The sequence below is a fragment of the Zonotrichia leucophrys genome, chromosome 6 (assembly GCF_028769735.1).
Source record: "Zonotrichia leucophrys gambelii isolate GWCS_2022_RI chromosome 6, RI_Zleu_2.0, whole genome shotgun sequence".
Classification (NCBI taxonomy): Eukaryota; Metazoa; Chordata; class Aves; order Passeriformes; family Passerellidae; genus Zonotrichia; species Zonotrichia leucophrys.
The window spans coordinates 21461809-21479324 of NC_088176.1; the positions used below are offsets into that span (position 1 = coordinate 21461809).

General features: G+C 39.9%; 1 long non-coding RNA gene across 1 annotated transcript in view; it reads left to right on the forward strand.

Annotated features, from left to right (window-relative positions):
• Positions 1-17516, forward strand: part of LOC135449360 (uncharacterized) — a 133097-nt gene that overhangs the window by 109544 nt on the left and 6037 nt on the right. Inside the window, exon 2 of the long non-coding RNA XR_010440735.1 lies at positions 5755-5933. This is a non-coding gene — a long non-coding RNA (uncharacterized LOC135449360). The remainder of the gene's footprint in view (positions 1-5754; positions 5934-17516) is intronic.

A 17516-nucleotide genomic window follows, 5' to 3' on the forward strand; every position in this document is an offset into this window, starting at 1 on the left:
TGGTACTAGTCACATCAGTCTCTTGACTGATGGATATGTTCCTCATTTGGAGGCCTTTTCTCTAGATGTCTTTCATAACATGATAGTAACAACACATTTTAACTTGAATTAATTTAAAAAATAATAAAAATATTAATTTAAATTAATCTTCTCCACAATACCTTGAAAAATCAGTTGATCTGTGGAAAGGGAGCCAGCCAGAGACAGCACTGAAACTATGCTTTTGATCTGAATACCCACCTAATGCAAAGGTCAGACACAGACTGCATCTGGCTGCCATCTTTTGAATGAACAATTTCAATCCTGTTCCATGTCCCCATACACTCCTGCAGGGAAAATACAGTTAGGTTTACGTCTGAAATTCTTATCTTCTTCAAATACGAATCCTAGGTAACACATTCTGCTAGCTGCACCTAATATGTAACAACAGTGTCAGAAAATGGAAGGAAGGATGAGAACAGTTCATTCAGTGTGGGATTTTGTTTGTTTGATAAATGGCAGCTTGTCCAGGTGCTGTGTTAGCAATAATTTTCAATTTGATTGAATAATGAGGAAAGGAATACATTGTTCCATTCACTCAAGGTCAATTAGCAGTAGGAGGAGGCTAGCTGCCTCTCCACAGAAACAGGCAGGTGTTGCTCATATTCTGACTACTATAAATTGTACAAGTGAGGTTGGGGTTTCAGGAATTGAGTGGTGTGATGGAGCAGGAAAAACAATCAGAATAAATCTGTGGGAGGATCCTTCCCTTTTTTCTGACTGAGGAACACATTAAGTGTCTACCTAGTAAAATGTCAATTGAGATCAAAGCTTCCAAATGGCATCTCCAGTGGCAGACTGGTTTAAAGGGAAGTGCACAAGGAAATAGTAGAGGCATGGAAAGGATGATAGCTTCTGAGGCTCGTTGGGGAAGGTGAAATGACAGGAGGACAAGGCTGTTCTACCAAGTGGTCTAAGTGACAAACTGTTTAGATTGTTAAAAACCCATTTGGCTCTCAACCAGCACTGAAGACACAATAAAATCCATTGATGTTGATCTTGTCAAATGACCAAAATGCTGCTTGATGTTGAGATTGCTGACCCATTCTGGGCCTTGCTTTAATCATAACCTGCCAAAACTCTCAGATTAGGTGCTTAAGTGCCCATTCACTGGGCTACCACCAACAGGCTCTCTCAAAAGTCTAGTTCCATGTGTAGGACCTAAAGCCCAGCTGATGGATTAGAGCAGAGCACATACTCTTCTAGGATATGTTAGGAAAGACAACAGCTCTTAGCCCTTCCTCATTTCTAAGAAGTGAGATTATAATTCCAAGCCTCATTTGTTCAAGGATGTAAGTTTTAAAAGCAAGTTACCAAGGTCAGGGTCTGGGAAGATATACTCTAAACTGCAAAGAGGGATGGGAAGTCAGAAGACAGAAGCTCCTCTGAACTCTGTGTTGGCAAGCTTTATTTGCTCCCTGTTGAGGATGCTGGCTTTAGGCACCCATTTTTGGTTGCCTTATTCTCTCTGCATTCCATGAGCAGGCACTATAACAAATATTAGAATGCAAGCATCCTTCACAGGCAAATCTGGCTTGCTGAATGCTTCAGAACTCATGTTCCATTCCAACATAAACAGAGGGAGCTTTACTCCTTTCAGCTGTGATTTTTACCTCATAATATCTTTAGTGCAGTAGAAAACAGGTGACCTGGTTGTAAATTAAGGTCAGAATTGCAGTGTGTGTATACACATGGTTTCTACCATCAGATAAATACACAGATAAACATGTGGTAGCTATTTAATCAATCATACCCTGGGAGCTTTGCCCACTGTGTTCCCAAGAACAGGGTGCAAGATGCATCACTCTAAAGAAATTCCACACATTGCAGCAAGTGACCCCTTACCAAAACCAGGGCTGAGAAAAACTGTAATTTCCTTATTAGAATCACATGTCATCACCTTGCCAGCTACATTCTTGAATGCTCCTCAGCTCTTTTTTTGCACTGGCTTCCCACAAACAGTGCACATAAAACCAGGGTGACTCACAGCATCCTTCTATGTCAAACAATTCTCCTAAAAGGCTGTGCTGGAGTCATTTGATGCTGTGTTTGCTAGCGCCCTGGAGGCCTCCAGGCAATCCCCAAGTCAGCTGAGTTCGTGTTACCAGAGATAAGCAGTTGGCACTCAGACTGCATGCCTGCACAACTTGGACTTTTTTTTAGTCATAAAGTCATTTTCCAGTTTATTTGGAAATCACATATTGCTCACCAAATATAGGAAATATGGATCACATTGCAGTCAATATTCTCCAGGTGCCCTATGGTCAGGTCTGATTAGTGACTCATTCAGAAGCTCCTTTTGGCTTTGGTTTGTGCAGCCAGCAGTGTTTGTGTTTGGCAGATAACCATATTACAAAAGTGAGTAAACATTAATTATTTACAGGATAGATAATTGCCCAGAGGAGCAATGATCACCAGGTTTCCTCATTTTCCCATTTTCTTCTTCTGTCTCCTCAAAATTTGGATTTTTGCCTCGTGGAAGCAAGTTTCTCATAGTTAAAAAGTGGAAAACTTGTTAACTCTGAGGGTCAAGGAAGAAACAGTTTCTGGACAGCACCTTCAGGGAAGTCTGTTTTCAAAACTTTGAGGACTATATTAAAGCTGTAACTGTGCAGAGTGAAGGTTATACTTTTTTTACCTTAGATCCAAGTTTACACAGCTTTCTTCATGTTTTGAGAAAGTATTGCTTCAAAGGAGCTCTGAAACTCCCTTTTAGATGACGGATTGGGGTTCTCCAAAGCATAGCTCTCCAGCAGGACTGCTGAAAAAGGCAGTGAGCTAACTATCTGAATGGGGAGCCTTTATTTACTCAGGTCCTGTTAATCCCAGCCCACTCTCGAAGGATGAGCAGGGTGGCTGCTGGAGGAAGCTGTGCTGCTCCACACGCAGTTGGCCTCCCTGCGCTTTCAAGGCATGATCTGATCAGGCGGCTTTTTCCATGGGCCTCAAGGACTGCAGCTCTGCCTCAGCATGAGGAAGCAGAACAAGATCCTCCAAGGGAATGTGCTTGTCAGTTCCCTCCAGGATGGGAGATGAAGTTATGCTATCCAGGACATGTCCATACAAGGGGCCTGGAGTGGACAAATGAAATGGCACAGAAATACACTGGTGACTGCTGTATGTGCTGGCACAGCCACCAGGCGGGAAAGACCGGTGGTGGAACTGGATATATTTGGCTTGGAATACACATAATACATTGGATTTAATGATTAGCTTGTACTCTTCCTTGAGTCCAAACAGACACTGACAAAGGTTAAAACTTTTTTCTCTTTTGCAAAGAGGATTTTTACTTTTCTGGAATCACAGCCTTTGCCCTGTTGAGCTCAAATTTCTGAGCCTAAAATGCTCCTCAAAGTCCCACCTTCAGTTTTCAGATACACCTAAGAATTGTCTCTCTGTATGGCCACCCTAACTTCCAGTGAAATTTTAATAGGCTGCTGCACAAAATGTGAATTCCAAGATTATAAAGCTGCTCTTGTTATCAGTAAAAAAAATCAGAGATAAAAGATTCATGGTTTCATTGCAACTTTTACACAGAATGAATTTAAGCAATAACTTTGGAGCTTCAGTTTACTTTAAACATTAGTGAATGCTCACCCAGTTGTCAATAGCAAGAGAGAGTTCATCTGGATAGCTTACCCTCATCATCCATCCTGTCCTAGGGATGGAATAGGAACTCACAGCGGGAACAACTCTTCAGGCTTAGAATCTGCTCAGTACTGGAGCAGCTCAGGACATAGTAACACTGGAAAAGGGAAAAATTTTATAGGCAGATTGCTCTGCTGGAATAGCTACTGCCTCCCTGAAAGCCCAGCCATTGTACTGGAGCCACTTTGTGTTACTGCCTGTAATGTCAGTAAAGACAGCTCAACAGTTGGTGAAATCCTCCATCATGTTGGATTTCCGCATTTCTTATGGTGATACCAAGTGAGAATTCAAAGAGAAAGTCAATTGCCCTGTTATTATACTGGTATAAGATATGAGTGTTTCTAGTGCACCCAAAATAATCCTTATGTATGAAAATGAGTTACCGTATATGACCATGCTCAAGGGCAGCCCTGAGAGTGCATGATATAGAATGAAAAAGCCATCATGCATCTCCTCTTCCCATTGAGGAGTCTGAGTTCTGTTCTGAGCCTGAACAGTCTGCATAAGAACATAAGTCCAAATTATGGAAGTTATTTTGATAATGATGTCGTGTCTAGGCAGGCTTTGAGAATGCCCATGTTGGATATGTAAGGACTCTGGAGAACTTTTGCATCTGTTAATACTAGAAATTTTGAGTCTACTGTCCTTGTGCTCATTAAAATGAGGCCACTATAATAGGCTAGCAGTATTTCACAATAAGCAAAATTGTTTTATAAGCATGAACACAATTCTTTGGTGTCCTTTTGTCTATAAATAGCCATATTTTGCATTCTGCTTTTCACCCTTTTATAAAACCAAACAGACAAACCCACAAACAGCCTCCTCCCTCCCCCCAACCAGCTAAGCCCCAAAGCATCAATGGAGAACAAAGAAGCTCATCTGTGCCAGCTAACCAGCTAGTTTGGTGTAGCATAAGGTGCAGGAAAGGAATGAATGTGACTTGTTGTGACTGATTAAGAGGGGCAAGGAAGGAGCATGGGGAACAATGAATGCATGCTGTGTGGAGTGTGCATAGTCCTGGAAAGTAAGAGAGTGAAATGCTGCTGAAATATTGATAGGGTGGATAGGATCTGGAATGATTGACGGCATGTGTGTGTGTCTTGGCAAGTTTAATTGGATTTGTTGGGGTAGAGGGTGGAAGAATGTGGTGCATTTCCTTTTATGGGTTTCTTTCTTTCAGTCACTTCTTTTCTTTCCTATAGAATTGACATTCAATGCATATACTTTTCATTGTCTGCATAGAAAACCTGGTCTTTATTCCCCTAAATTTTAAGGTTGAGGGAGCTGCGTAGTGGAGATGAAAAGAGATGTAAAACAGCTTTCATTGCTTTTTATTTACTACTTGTCTTCACTCTTCAATGAGCAGTCATGCTTGTGAGACTGGTGACTTGCAAGGGAAAGAAAATAAAGAGTATGTAATTGAATGGTGGCTAAATGAATTTCAGCATTATGATGCCCATCATAACAGGAATTCTTCCATTAGGATTTCTGTATATGCTCTACTGAGTATTACTGTGTTTTTCTTTTTGGCTTATCATCAGGAACCAGATTCCTATCATCCTGCCACAATTTCCCACGAGATGGGAAATTGGGGCTCTATGCATGAAGGTCTTAGTGAGTTATGAAGTCTGGATCCCTCAAACTGCTGTGCCCCAGTGCTCATTCAGCCTTCCAACTTCTGCAGAAACAAGTGTCTGTGGAGAGCCGCCTCAGTTGCTTTGGTGGTCAAAGCCAGGATTTCCAACAAATTTCCAGACACAGCGTATGTGGGCTTTCTCTGCAAGGCTGTCTCTTAACCTTCTTTTCTCATGCCTTTCTGCAGCACGAGTATACTGTGCTTTAAAGCAGAACTGTCTAACCATCTGTTCTGTCCCCACCTGTGACTTCCCATTCTGGTGTAAGTCAGTAGATACTCTGATGTCAAAACTAGAAAGTAAAGAACCTATCTTGATTGCCAGCATCTGTAAAGTTGGGGATTTTATGGGTTTTGGTTTGGTTTATGTTGTTTACAGGGCTTTTTTTTGTTTTGGTTTGGGTTTTTTTTTGTCATGGATTTTGGTGTTGTAGGTCAGAAAGCTGATGCTGAGGATGACAGCTTCCAAGGTGTTTCCAAGTGAGAACATCAATTGCTGCTGCAGGGCCCAATGGAAGAGAAGCCTGGTGTGACTGAAGGAGCTGTGAATCCAAGAGGCTTCGCTTGTGTGCTGAAGATGAACAACTACTGATAAAGAACACTGCATCAAAAGGTAAAAATTTTCACTTGTTCCTATTCTGAGTTCAGAATGACTCATTAGCCAAAGACTTGGTAATCCTTTGCAAACTTGTGATCTTTCCAAGCCTTTGGGCATGTACTTCAGGACTTTTGTTTCTTCCCTTCTTTCGGCTTCACTCTGCCCCATGAGCAAGCTTAACAGTCTGTGAAAACCAATGGGTTGGTAGCTGTAAGGAGGGAGGACTTAATGACGTGTTCAGTCATCTCTGAAGAGATGAAGCCAAACATGTGTCTGGTAGCAGGATATTTTTGGAGCTGTTTGTCTATTTTCAAATAACAAGTTTAATGTAATAATGTCATTACACAGCTCTAAATTCAAGGATGTGTTTTCACTGGAACACAATAGAAGCTAAGCTATCAGTCAGATAGCTCATTTTCATTGCAGTAACAGCCAGTTTCACTGGCAGAAGTATTTCTGAATTTTGCGCTTTTAGTTACTTAAGGCTGCTTTTGGTGTGAGATAAATGTGTCTTCCTGAGAACAATTAAAGACTTCTGGGGAAAAAAGAGGCAAAGTATAGGAGAACAGCCTGCTTGTTTGTTTGATCTGATTTGTTTTTATTAGTGTGTAAACTAAATTCAATTTCTGAGTAAAATTGTTGATGCATGAAACCACACATCATTTTTCTGCTCTGGATGTTGTACATCCTTTCCTATGAAAAACCTGCATTTCAGGGAAAAAACTGAAACAGCAGATATCATTCATGAAGAGTCAACCAATGTCTTTATTGCTTCACTAATCAACAAAAATCTATCTCTGGTTGCTGCAAATTTGCTCCCATTGCACCAAATGTTAACTCTTTATTCTTAGCACCCTCTGCTGTGGACAGCTATAACAACATCATACTGAATTATTTTTGGTTTTTACCTTGTGTACTTCTTTTGTACCAAAAGTTTACAAATGTAATAAAACTTGTATCAATGGAGCTGCATGAATATGATATGAAAAAATGTATTCTTTTTCTTGTGTATTCTTTGAATACAAACAAAAGGTTCTAAATTGTTGTAGATTACAGAAACCAAACCATAATCTTAACCTTTGCAAAAAAGATGTGTAGGCAGGGCACTTGCTTCAATCTGGAGATCAGCTCCAGGTTGGTGAGTCCAAAAGAAAAAGCCTATATTTGCCATATGCACTAATCATATCACATCTACCTCTGATGATAACACTTCTAAAATGTCAAAATAGATAAGAAGTCAAGAGTGAGTGTAACATATCTGGAGTGCATGGGCACAGTATCACCAGCTGGACAAAAGAGGTGAGTGTCCCACTCTGCATTGATGCAGCCTCATCTTGAGTCCTGAGGGCACCACAATATTTAAAAAAGCACTATTAAGCTATTAGAAAGCATCCAAAGGAGGGCCACAGGATGGTGAAGTGTCTGGAGGTGAGGCCGACCGCAAAGTGGCTGAGATCACTGGGTCTGTTCAGCCTGGACAAGAGGAGACTGAGGACAGACCCCACGGCAGGCACAACTTCCTTGTGGAGGGAAGAGAAGGGGCAGGCACTGATCTCTTCATTCTGGTGAGCAGTGGCTGGATTTGAGGGGATGGCCTGAAGCTGAGGCAGGGGAGGTTTTGGTTTGATATTAGTTAGATATTAGTTAGATATTAGAAGGTTCTCCACCAGAGGGTGGTTGGGCACTGGAGCAGCTCCCCAGGGCAGAGGTCACAGCACCAGCCTGACAGAGCTCAAGCAGTGCTTGGACAGTGCTCTCAAGCACAGTGTGTTACTCTTGGGGTGTCCTGTGCAGGACCAGGAGTTGGACTCAATTATCCTAATGGGTCTCTTCCATCTCAATGTATTCTATGTTTCTATGATATCAGCCTAATTTATAATAAAAATATTGCAGGGATTATACTTTAAAATTGTTATTGTATCTTTCCAGTAACCAATTCAATCTTTTTTAATCTCAGTGACAGGGGAGGATTATGTTTCATTTTAGCAGAGGTACAGTCTGAAAATGGAAAGAGGAAACTTTTTCAAGAGATAAATTAAAAATGACAAATTCTTTTGCATTTGATTACAGACAGAAAATCTCTTTTTCCTCCTTAATGAAGTGAATTTCACCCTAGATCCTCAGTTGGAAACACTGTTTCTAGTGAACCTTTCTTCTTTATTCTCCTCCTTCTCACATTTTGAACCTTCCTCCAGCTCTTGTCAGGCTTGGAGGCCAATCTGATGGCTTTCCCAGAAGGGTGCTTTTGAAAAATGCAGTAATTTCAGAGTAGACATAAGCAGTTTGCTGTACTTTCAGTGTTTTCCTTTACATGATTAAGTATTTGATATCAACCCTCCCTTCATATTTTCTGTTTTCTAGAAGGCAGCATGTGAAACAGCAGTAAGAGTAAGAATCTGTCTTACCCTTCTCACTCCTCCAACTCCATCTGCTGATCACTCATATGAGAGCTCTAACATCAGAGCTGCTTCTGAGCATTATTGAAGATGTGGAACACTGAAATCTTTTTTGTCAAGCCTCCAAGAGCAAATAGCAGCAGAGATGAGATTTTGAATATGTTGGTAATACTGCTCTATTGATCTCAAAACACTTTACAAACATTAACTAATTAAGCTTTAAAACAACAAAGAAAGTTTGCATTAATGACACCCATTTAGCAAATGAAGAGGTGGAGGTAAACAAGGGGTGAAATGACCAGAATCAAGTGATGAGTGAAGGTCAGAGGAAGGTATCCTGTTTTTTATTTGTTCTGCTTTTATGTGATCTCATTGAGAAAATTTTTGCAGTGGAGCTTGCAGCCATTTCAGTTTGAAGCATTTAGACATTTTTTCACAATCTTTAGCTTTTCATACAAGAATCAAGGTAATATAAAAGCTCATAAAAGTAATGAACGTTTAAAAGCTCTCAGGTCCAGCTTTGATTTTCAAGAGGCAGTTCCTTATAGCAGAATGAGGCCAGCAGTGGTTGTGGTCTGTTCTGTGTTGTGAGCTTTTTTTTCTCATTTGTGTTTTTGTGGTGGTGCTAGATTGACAGAAAAGTGCCTTAAGCTTCAAAATGGGAGTCCCTTCATGTGGGCTTGACACTGATGTCATGCATCTATCCCACCCTTCCTATGGGAGGACTAAGGCCTTCCCAAAGCATTGCTCTGCTCTGGTGATCCCAGCCAATCTGTGAGCCTCAGGGGCTGTTACAGAGTGGAATGGTTTCGAGGCAGTGGAGCAACCCTGGATTAAAATCAGTGTTAAAAAGTGGAGGATCAGGCGCACAGTAAGTGAATCATGCAGACCAGTGCTGACCCAAACAGAGGATGATGGCGTAGAACAGGTTCCTTGGAGATATTAGGTTATCCTTGGAAAGGGAGGTCTCAAAGCCAAGCCTTATACTTTCTTAATGGGTTTCATTAGGAAGACATAAAAGGAACTGGAAAAAGAGACATGTAGCTTGAAAGGGAACAGCGTCGGCACAGTCTAAAATTTGTTCCATTTTTCAATAAAAGAAGCTAATGCTGCCTTGAAATTCATGTCCCTTCAAAGTTCAAGGAGGCCTGTATTGTTGGCCTGCTCAGTCAGAATGCTCCAGCCACTTATTGTATGTGGAATGCACTCCAGGGACTGACTGAAAAAATATGATTTAGTGAAAGCTTGTACCCAAAACACATCATTGGCCTCTGATCTCTGAACATTTAAATATTTCAAGCTTACAAGCGGACGCTGTCACGAGGACAGACCCTGATCCCTAGCTGATTCTAGAACATCTGTTGAGGCATTTACCAAGTTAATAGATTAGCTATGAGAATCAGGCAGGTGTTTTTCACCAAAGCCAGAAAACATCAAAATCAGATTGCCCTCCAAGTCTTTCAGCACAGGCAATCGAGTTAGAATGACTCATAGAGTCTAACAGATAATAAAACACACATAACATTTGCTTTAAGGTACAGGTGGGGATATTTTGTACTGCACTTAGGAGAAAGAAAAACTAACTCTATTTGGGAATAGAGTAATTGAATACAGATGGGAGGAGGCAAATGAAAGAATTTAGCAAATATCTCAGTGGAATAGCTAATGGGAACGAGACAGAATAGGAAATTAAAAATTATTCGAAGCAGATGGACCATTCTTTGAGTTTTTTAAAATTTATTAGGGCTGCGAAAAAAATGTGTCTGTTTATTTTCCACGGCCATGAAATTAATGACTTGGTGAGTTGTGCTTGTGCAATTTTATGACTGCCATGTCATTTGTCATAATTTGGGTTCTGTTTGATATGGATTTATGAATATTTCCTCCCCCCAGCATGATTTATGGGTGTTGGTCATATGTGAATTAGACTGTCACCTTTAGTATGAAAAAGTACAAATGACAGATTATAAAAAAAATGCTCAAGTCCTTAGTGCTGGAAAGCAGAGTTCAGAATTCCCTGCTCTGCTTCTTCATTGGAAGTTTTTGTTTGGAGCTACGATTAAATGTTTGGACTTGAGTCAAGCATATGGAAACATTGAAAGGGCTTGAATAGATCTGAACTCATCTGAACTTCACCTGTGAAACTCAGCTTGAGTCATCCTTTCCTTGTATTATGCATTGGAAAAAGAAAAGAATCTGTATGCTACTTGCTGTAGGAACAACTGATTTACTGTACCAGAGCAGCAAGTTGGCCTTGAAAATTTGCTGTCCTGCTTCCAGTAGTGGCTAGCTCTGGGTGCAGCCTCTATGAAAAGTGGAAATAATCTTACACAGTATGTTCAGTTATGCAGCACTGCATAGTTGAAGGAGTGAAGTTAAAGGACATATGAAACAGGCTGGATTCCTTTAGTAATAATAGTAGTCTAGGTTTAGATCCAAAGCACTAACTTTTATACTAGCTGTTATCACTTCCATGAAAACTACTACTCTTTGCTATTTGTTTTGCAATGTGTAGCAGCAGCATGCACCAATTTAGGACAGAAGGAGAAGCACAGTTGCTCCTGGATTTGAGCCACCTGACTTCAAGCATAAAACTGTGGCACCTAAGTTAGTACCTAATCACCCAAGGCTCCCCCATTGATGCTGGAAAGTGATATGCACCTCCAGAGGCTAATTCAGCCCACGTGTCATAGCCATTGACTATGCAGGCAGAGAACAACAGTACCCCTTCCTCATTTAGCTCCCCACTTTGGTCTAGAAATTCATGTGGGAGGAATTAGAGCCCAGCATGGGATACAGCTTTAGAAACAAGAAACAATACACCTTATGTGTCAACAATGCATTGCCAAGCATCTTGCATTCTGAGCTAGCAAATGTTTCCTTTATGGGGGATACAACTTATGGGGGACATATAAGGTGCGTTGTTTCTAAAGCTGTATCCCATGCTGGCTCCTTCTACAGTTCTTAGACAACTGTATGCTAAAGGCAGTTTACTGAGGCCCAGACAGCATTGCTTTTCCAGTGGGAGCTGATAATTCTCACTGAATATCTCTGCACTTGTGGAGAAAGGATGGTTACTTTACAAGGAGCCACCAGGGCAGTCTTGGCATGTCTTGCTAGCCCTTATTACCTCTAAGGCTAATTGAGTTCCTCTTTTTTGTCTTGTTTTTTAAAAGAGTTAGTCAAGCAAGAACCTGCATTAGCAGGTCATGTCTGCTGTAGGGATGGTAGCTGAGATGTTTCACCGTGGTGATATGCAGCTGCACAGAACAGGACTGACTTGTAAAAATAAACCTGGATCACTTGTATTCAAATTAAAGAGTAAAGTCCAGTAATCTTAGAATCATAGAATCGTTCAGGTTGGAAAATTTAAAGTCATTGAGTCCACCTCTGTTACTTTGCTGACTCATCAAGAAATCTGCACTAGTTTTGGAGAAACCTTGGCTCATCAATTGTGGTACATTGATGTATCAGAAATATTTTATTTGCTTTGACTGATGAAACTTGTATTCATATAGCACATCTAATTAACCTATTCCTGAGCTCCAAAGCTACTTTCACAGTGTTAAAGTAGATGTTCTTTAAGTTGTCTGGCAGTTGCAAAGTGCATATTTTTCACAAGACAGAAAACCGAAAAATTTCAGTTTGAGTCAAGTAAAATATTTTGCCTAAATGAAAATAAAATGCACTGCTTAGGATTTATCTATGTTTAATAAGTTTTTTACTTACTGGAAAAATGCTTCTGAACAAGCTCCTTTTGAATATTTTTTCAGAAATAGTTTTTTTAAATTACCAGAAGTCAATAATTTTAGTCATTTTCCAATATTTCTGGGGGGCTTTTTTCCTTATATGGAAATGAGGAAAATGAAGCAAATTACAGAACCTTTTGTTTCAACAAGTCTGCATTTATGCCCCCCATTGGTTTTTTTTGGTCAAAGCATTGAGTCTAGATTATTTCTCTTAGTTACTTTTCTATTTTTTCACTTACTGGATGGATTGTCTTGTAAATTTTGCATTATGTTTTGCCATATTTTGAAGTCAGTGAACTTTATACAAAATCATTTTCTGTAAAAACGGTTGTACTAGATTTGGGGTGGAGAAAGGAGAATATGAGCTGTTGGATAACAGTAGTGTTCTAACTGAGCTTAGATTGGAGCTGTTTTGTCAGTATCTGGCACTTAAAAGGCCAACCTGCTCCTACCCTGTTACCATAAAGAAATTTGCCAGGAAGGCAGGTGTCTAACTATACAGGCAATCAGATTACAGAGCAAAGTAATCATGATTTCTGATTTTCAGCATAGGTTGCCACATTAGCACATGTACTTTGGAAGAGAGGGAGAAGTAATCAGAGCAAGATAAGGACAAGGGTGGAGATCATTTGAGCCAGTACAGTTATAATAGGGTAGTAAATTTTATGTAGCTTTTATTAAACCATTTTGTTTCTTTTATACTAAAAACAGGGTAAAGCTATCTGAAAATGAGAAAATTCCTGAGTTTGCTTTCATTTGTTTTTAAGAGTTTCTGAAATGTAGCAGTGTGTTTCTTGGGAGGCACCATTTGCACACACATGTCTGCAACTCTGAGCGAGTCACAGCTGCAGAATTTCTTTAAGGCATGCATGCTTGGCTTTGACATGCTGAGATTTATGGTGAGATTTAAGTTCTTGTACCAATGGTGACGTTTCCTGAATAGTTTTCATCCAGATGGTCTCCGAGAGGATAAGGTTTAACAAGATTTATTCACTGAGAGGGGGCAATGTGAATTAAAATTACAAGGGGTACTGTATATACACTAATTCTTTGCCATTCACTGCCTCATGAAATGTAGAAAATCCTTGCTCTTCATTCCCCCCAAACGAAGTTAAATGGAGTTGCTTCTTTCAACATACTGTTCTACTCTGAGCAGATTAGGGCTCTGGCAAACAAGTGCTATTAATTTTGGTGGGGTGGAGGAAGGGGTTACTGCCCTTAATGTCTACCCTGCCACTTTGCCTCAGACTTCCACCTTCCTAGTGGAGGCAGCAGATGTAAGCAAGTGCCAGTTTATCAACTGTTACAGTTTGCAGACCATTGGCAGTTAAAATTAATGTGCTGGCTCAGAGCTCTGCGGATGAGGGTTGGACCATATCGCTGTCTGATGGCTCTGTTTCAGCTTCTGGTGGGGGACTGCTGCAGACAGCTGGGAGAGGTAACCTCTTAAGCCATTATCACTAAATCCAGCACAACCTCTCTGAGTGAGCTCCAAGCCTTCAGCCTTTGAGAGCCGTTAGGGCTACCCACACTGTCGGGGTCCTGAGGCTGTATCTTCAATGGGTCACTGAAAATCAGTGGAGCACCAACAGTTGGTGCAGGCTGAGTATCTAGGCATGCTAATTCAGATTATGATTGCTGAAACTAGATTTTCTGGAAAATTATGCATATTAAAACCAGAAGTATTGATGTCATTTCATACTAAAATCTTGTCGGTTTTTATAAGGCTATTGACTCACAGTGAAACAGTTAAGCACATGCTTAACTGCTGCAAGGCAAGCATCTTCATCAAAGAAAACTAGCAGATATTGATGCTGTACTTAAAGCTAAACAGTTTGTAAGCATTTTGTTGGACAGAGTCACTTTTATTGTTTTCCAGGTTTTTCTATTTAAAATATTCTACTTTAAAAAAAAGAAGCTGAGTTGAGGTGTTTGAGGTCAGTATCTTTTATCCATTTGCCATTTTCCTGACTTGCAGGCTGAGTTGTGTCCCCATATTTAGAAGTATTGGAAGTATCTTAAGTGTTAACAATTTAGCTTCTTTAGCAGGATCGAGACATTTTAGTTTGAATGTCATAACATCGAACCAAAACTCAAGTGGCAGAAGGCAAGTTGATCCTAGAGGAGCCTTTACAGGAAAATAGAATGTCCTGCTCGATAAGAAGAAAAACAAATTGACAGCATATTGCCTTTACCACTTTGAGCATGTTCAAGTTTGGTGGTTTTTTTTAATTATTATTATTTTGCTTTCCTCTCTCATATTATTTGCAGAAATACTTTTCATTCATTGTTTGTTGCCAGTTGAGCTCTAACATAATATCTTCACAATCAGTGATTGGTCTTGAGTCCTTTAATGTCTGAGTTGTCAATCTGAATCTTTTGTTTCTGAAGGGTTACTCAGTGTTTCATGAAGCTGTCTTCATATGAAGTGCACTTCATATTGTTTCAATTTCAGAAGTTGCAAGTACAGGTACTGAAAAATCACTAATTGCTTTTGTAAGAATGGGCTGGCAAACAACACATTTTTAAAACAATGGGAAAACGAGGGAGAAGGTTTTGTGATTGTTCTTTATGTATAAGAATGGACACGAGTAAAATGTAAAGGAGTTAATAATTATAATGAAATAGGCCTCATTGTACTGTAGCAAGTTAAAAATGTGCCTCTTGCCGCAGAGCTTGCGTTAATACTGTTTGAGACAAGTAGCATCAATGCACTGTAATAGACTTTTATTAATAGGCCAGAACAGTCATCAGTCTCTGGGTTGGTGTGATAGCTGAATACAGTGAACATGAGCATCTTGACAAGCAAGTAGCAAAATCTATCAATCACTTTCAGCATGAAGATGCTGTGATAATTAGGTTTACACTGGTAATAAAATATGGATAAATAAAGTGTTCAAAGCCATGGAAAATGTAGGGTCCATAGTGAATATCCTATAAAATATAAAAGAGGGCATCACCATAAATTCATCCAGCTGTGTAGACTGAGATCATTATTCTCTTGACCCATCTTGCTATTTTTAGAATAAAATTCATGCATTTTTCAATCAGCACTGTTCAATGGTAAAATCACTCCAAGGCTTAAAGCCTATGTTGGATTGTTTTCTTGCTGTGCACATGTGCAAGGATGTTCAGTGTCCTTCCTGTTGATGGTGCTGATGCCCTCAGCACAGAAGTGTGGTGGCTTGTTTTAGTTTGTGCTTGTCATTTTTTCTTTCCAGTATTGGACAGATAAAGATTGGGGGTGTGCTCTGCTTCCATTTATGCTGCTCTGTGTGGGTGGTTGGCTCCATTTATTTCAGTGGAATTACTCTAAATTCATGGTTTGAGGAAAAACAAACTTCCTGGTCTAGTGGCTTCTGGTACTAATAAGTCTCCTAGACTGAGAAATTATGTTTCGTATGACTTCTGGGTTAAAAAAGGTCCTGATTTTTTTTCCCTTCTAGGGTATTGTCACAGGCAGGACAAGCCTTTTCTAGTGGCAATTCATTGCACTTACATCAAGTTCCAATCTTTGCAATTGCAGGTTAATCTATACTTCAGCATAAGGAACAATGTGGCCTAGTCTGAGTCACTAACCTGACCCACCCTAGATGGCGCCTGATTTTTTTATTATTGTTTTAAGAAAATTAGTAAATTCAGTTCATGAAAAAGTGGTAGTTTTTTTAGACACTAAACTGATGTCTTTGTGCTCGACTGTGGCACAGCCCTGCTCAGGCAGCAGCAGAGAGGGCTTCTCCTCCCAATGTTCCTCCACCCTGGCATGTAGGTGGGGAGAGGTAACTTTGCTTCCTATGCTTCATTTAATTCTTGGCGCTGTCTGCTGAGAATGGCAACGGAGTTGCCAGTTGTGGCATGCAGGTTTATTGCTGGGAATTAAGCCAGAGCCACCAATCCATTTTGCACAGACAGTGAGCAGCAATGGTAAATACTTCTTGTTCGTTACCAACCTAAGCTGGACTTGAACTGAAGACTTGGAGGTGAAAGACTGTCTTCCATTCCTTAATCCCCTTAACATTTCAGTCTGCCTCATAAAATTTTCTAAAACCAAATGTAAACCTTGTGTATAAAATGAAATCCAGAGGAGAAAAGAAAATCCAGAGTGAAGACTGAGACTTTTTTTCTTCTTCAGCAAGCTTCTTTGCTAGTAATGACCCTGGAAAATTGTTCCCTGATTATTCTCTTGAGAGATTACTCTAATTTCTTGCCGCTGTAGATGGCCATATGATCAATTGTCATCAGTTACTGCCTGATGATGGGTCATTACTTACCGGTGCATACTTGGGGGAAAAACACATGCGACTTCCATTAGGAGGCAGAGTGCACCTACATCAAATATGAAGTATACACTAAGTCCTTATTAATAACATTTCAAGACTGTCCTCCTAAAATTCCTAGCACAGAAGCTGCGTTCATAGTGGAAGAACTGAAACTATGAAAGATTTGCAGCTTACAGCCAGGCAAATGAGTATTCCCCTAAGAAAAATATCTGATTTTCAGCTGAGCATTTCAATAACAGATCAGTTTTACTGAGAAAGAAAATTAAAGCTCATACTCAGTGCTCTTTGCTTCAGGATTTCCTAGCTAAATTAATTAATTTAATTTAATTAAAGTGCAGCCAGTATAAATATTTCCTTCTTGTTCCATTTCAAAGTTAAGAATGCATGAATGGAAAATGCTGCATCTCCTGAGTGCTGTATTGGCCAGGAAGTTTAAATATCTTCAATAATATGGAGATTATTTCAGTGAAATTTTAAAATGTGTTATTTTCATATTTTCTAAACTTTCCTATTAGAAATCAAAATCAAGCAGACCTTCAGCTGAGTGAAACTACTGAGAACTGAACAATGTAAAGCAAGCACAGTTTTACTGTGCTGAGTGGCCTCTTGAATGGACTGTGCAAGGGCAATCTCTTTCCTCTAAGGGTGAAGATGGATTCTAGCTAGCTCACAGGGATTTTCATTTAGGCTTTCAAAGTGAAATCTAGTAGATCAAGAGGAAGAAATTTAAAAAAAGGTGAAATTGGAAGAAATGGTTTTGGTTCCAGTAAACAGAAACCACTGAAATATGGAGAGAGAGGTTTGGCTGAGATTTGGCCACATCTAGTCATGTTGCTGTGTGTACCCATCTGGCACTGAATGACACTGGCTCTGGTGCATGGTCTTGCAAATTAATAGACATGCAAGTAAGTGTTTTGTGAGTAGGATTGGTTTTCATGTTTCCCCCCACTTCCCCAAAGTCCCATGTCTGTGTGGAAGACCTCTTAAGAAGAAGCCTTAAAAGAAGCAAAGAAAAAAAAGAAGGCTGACTTGTACTTAATTGGTATCATTTGTGCAAACTGCCACTAAAGGCACTGGTGAGTAACCACAAGCACAGATTTTTATCCATGAAGAAACCAAGGACAATGCAAAAATGTACAGGTTACTGGAATAACTTTATAATAAAGTTATTTG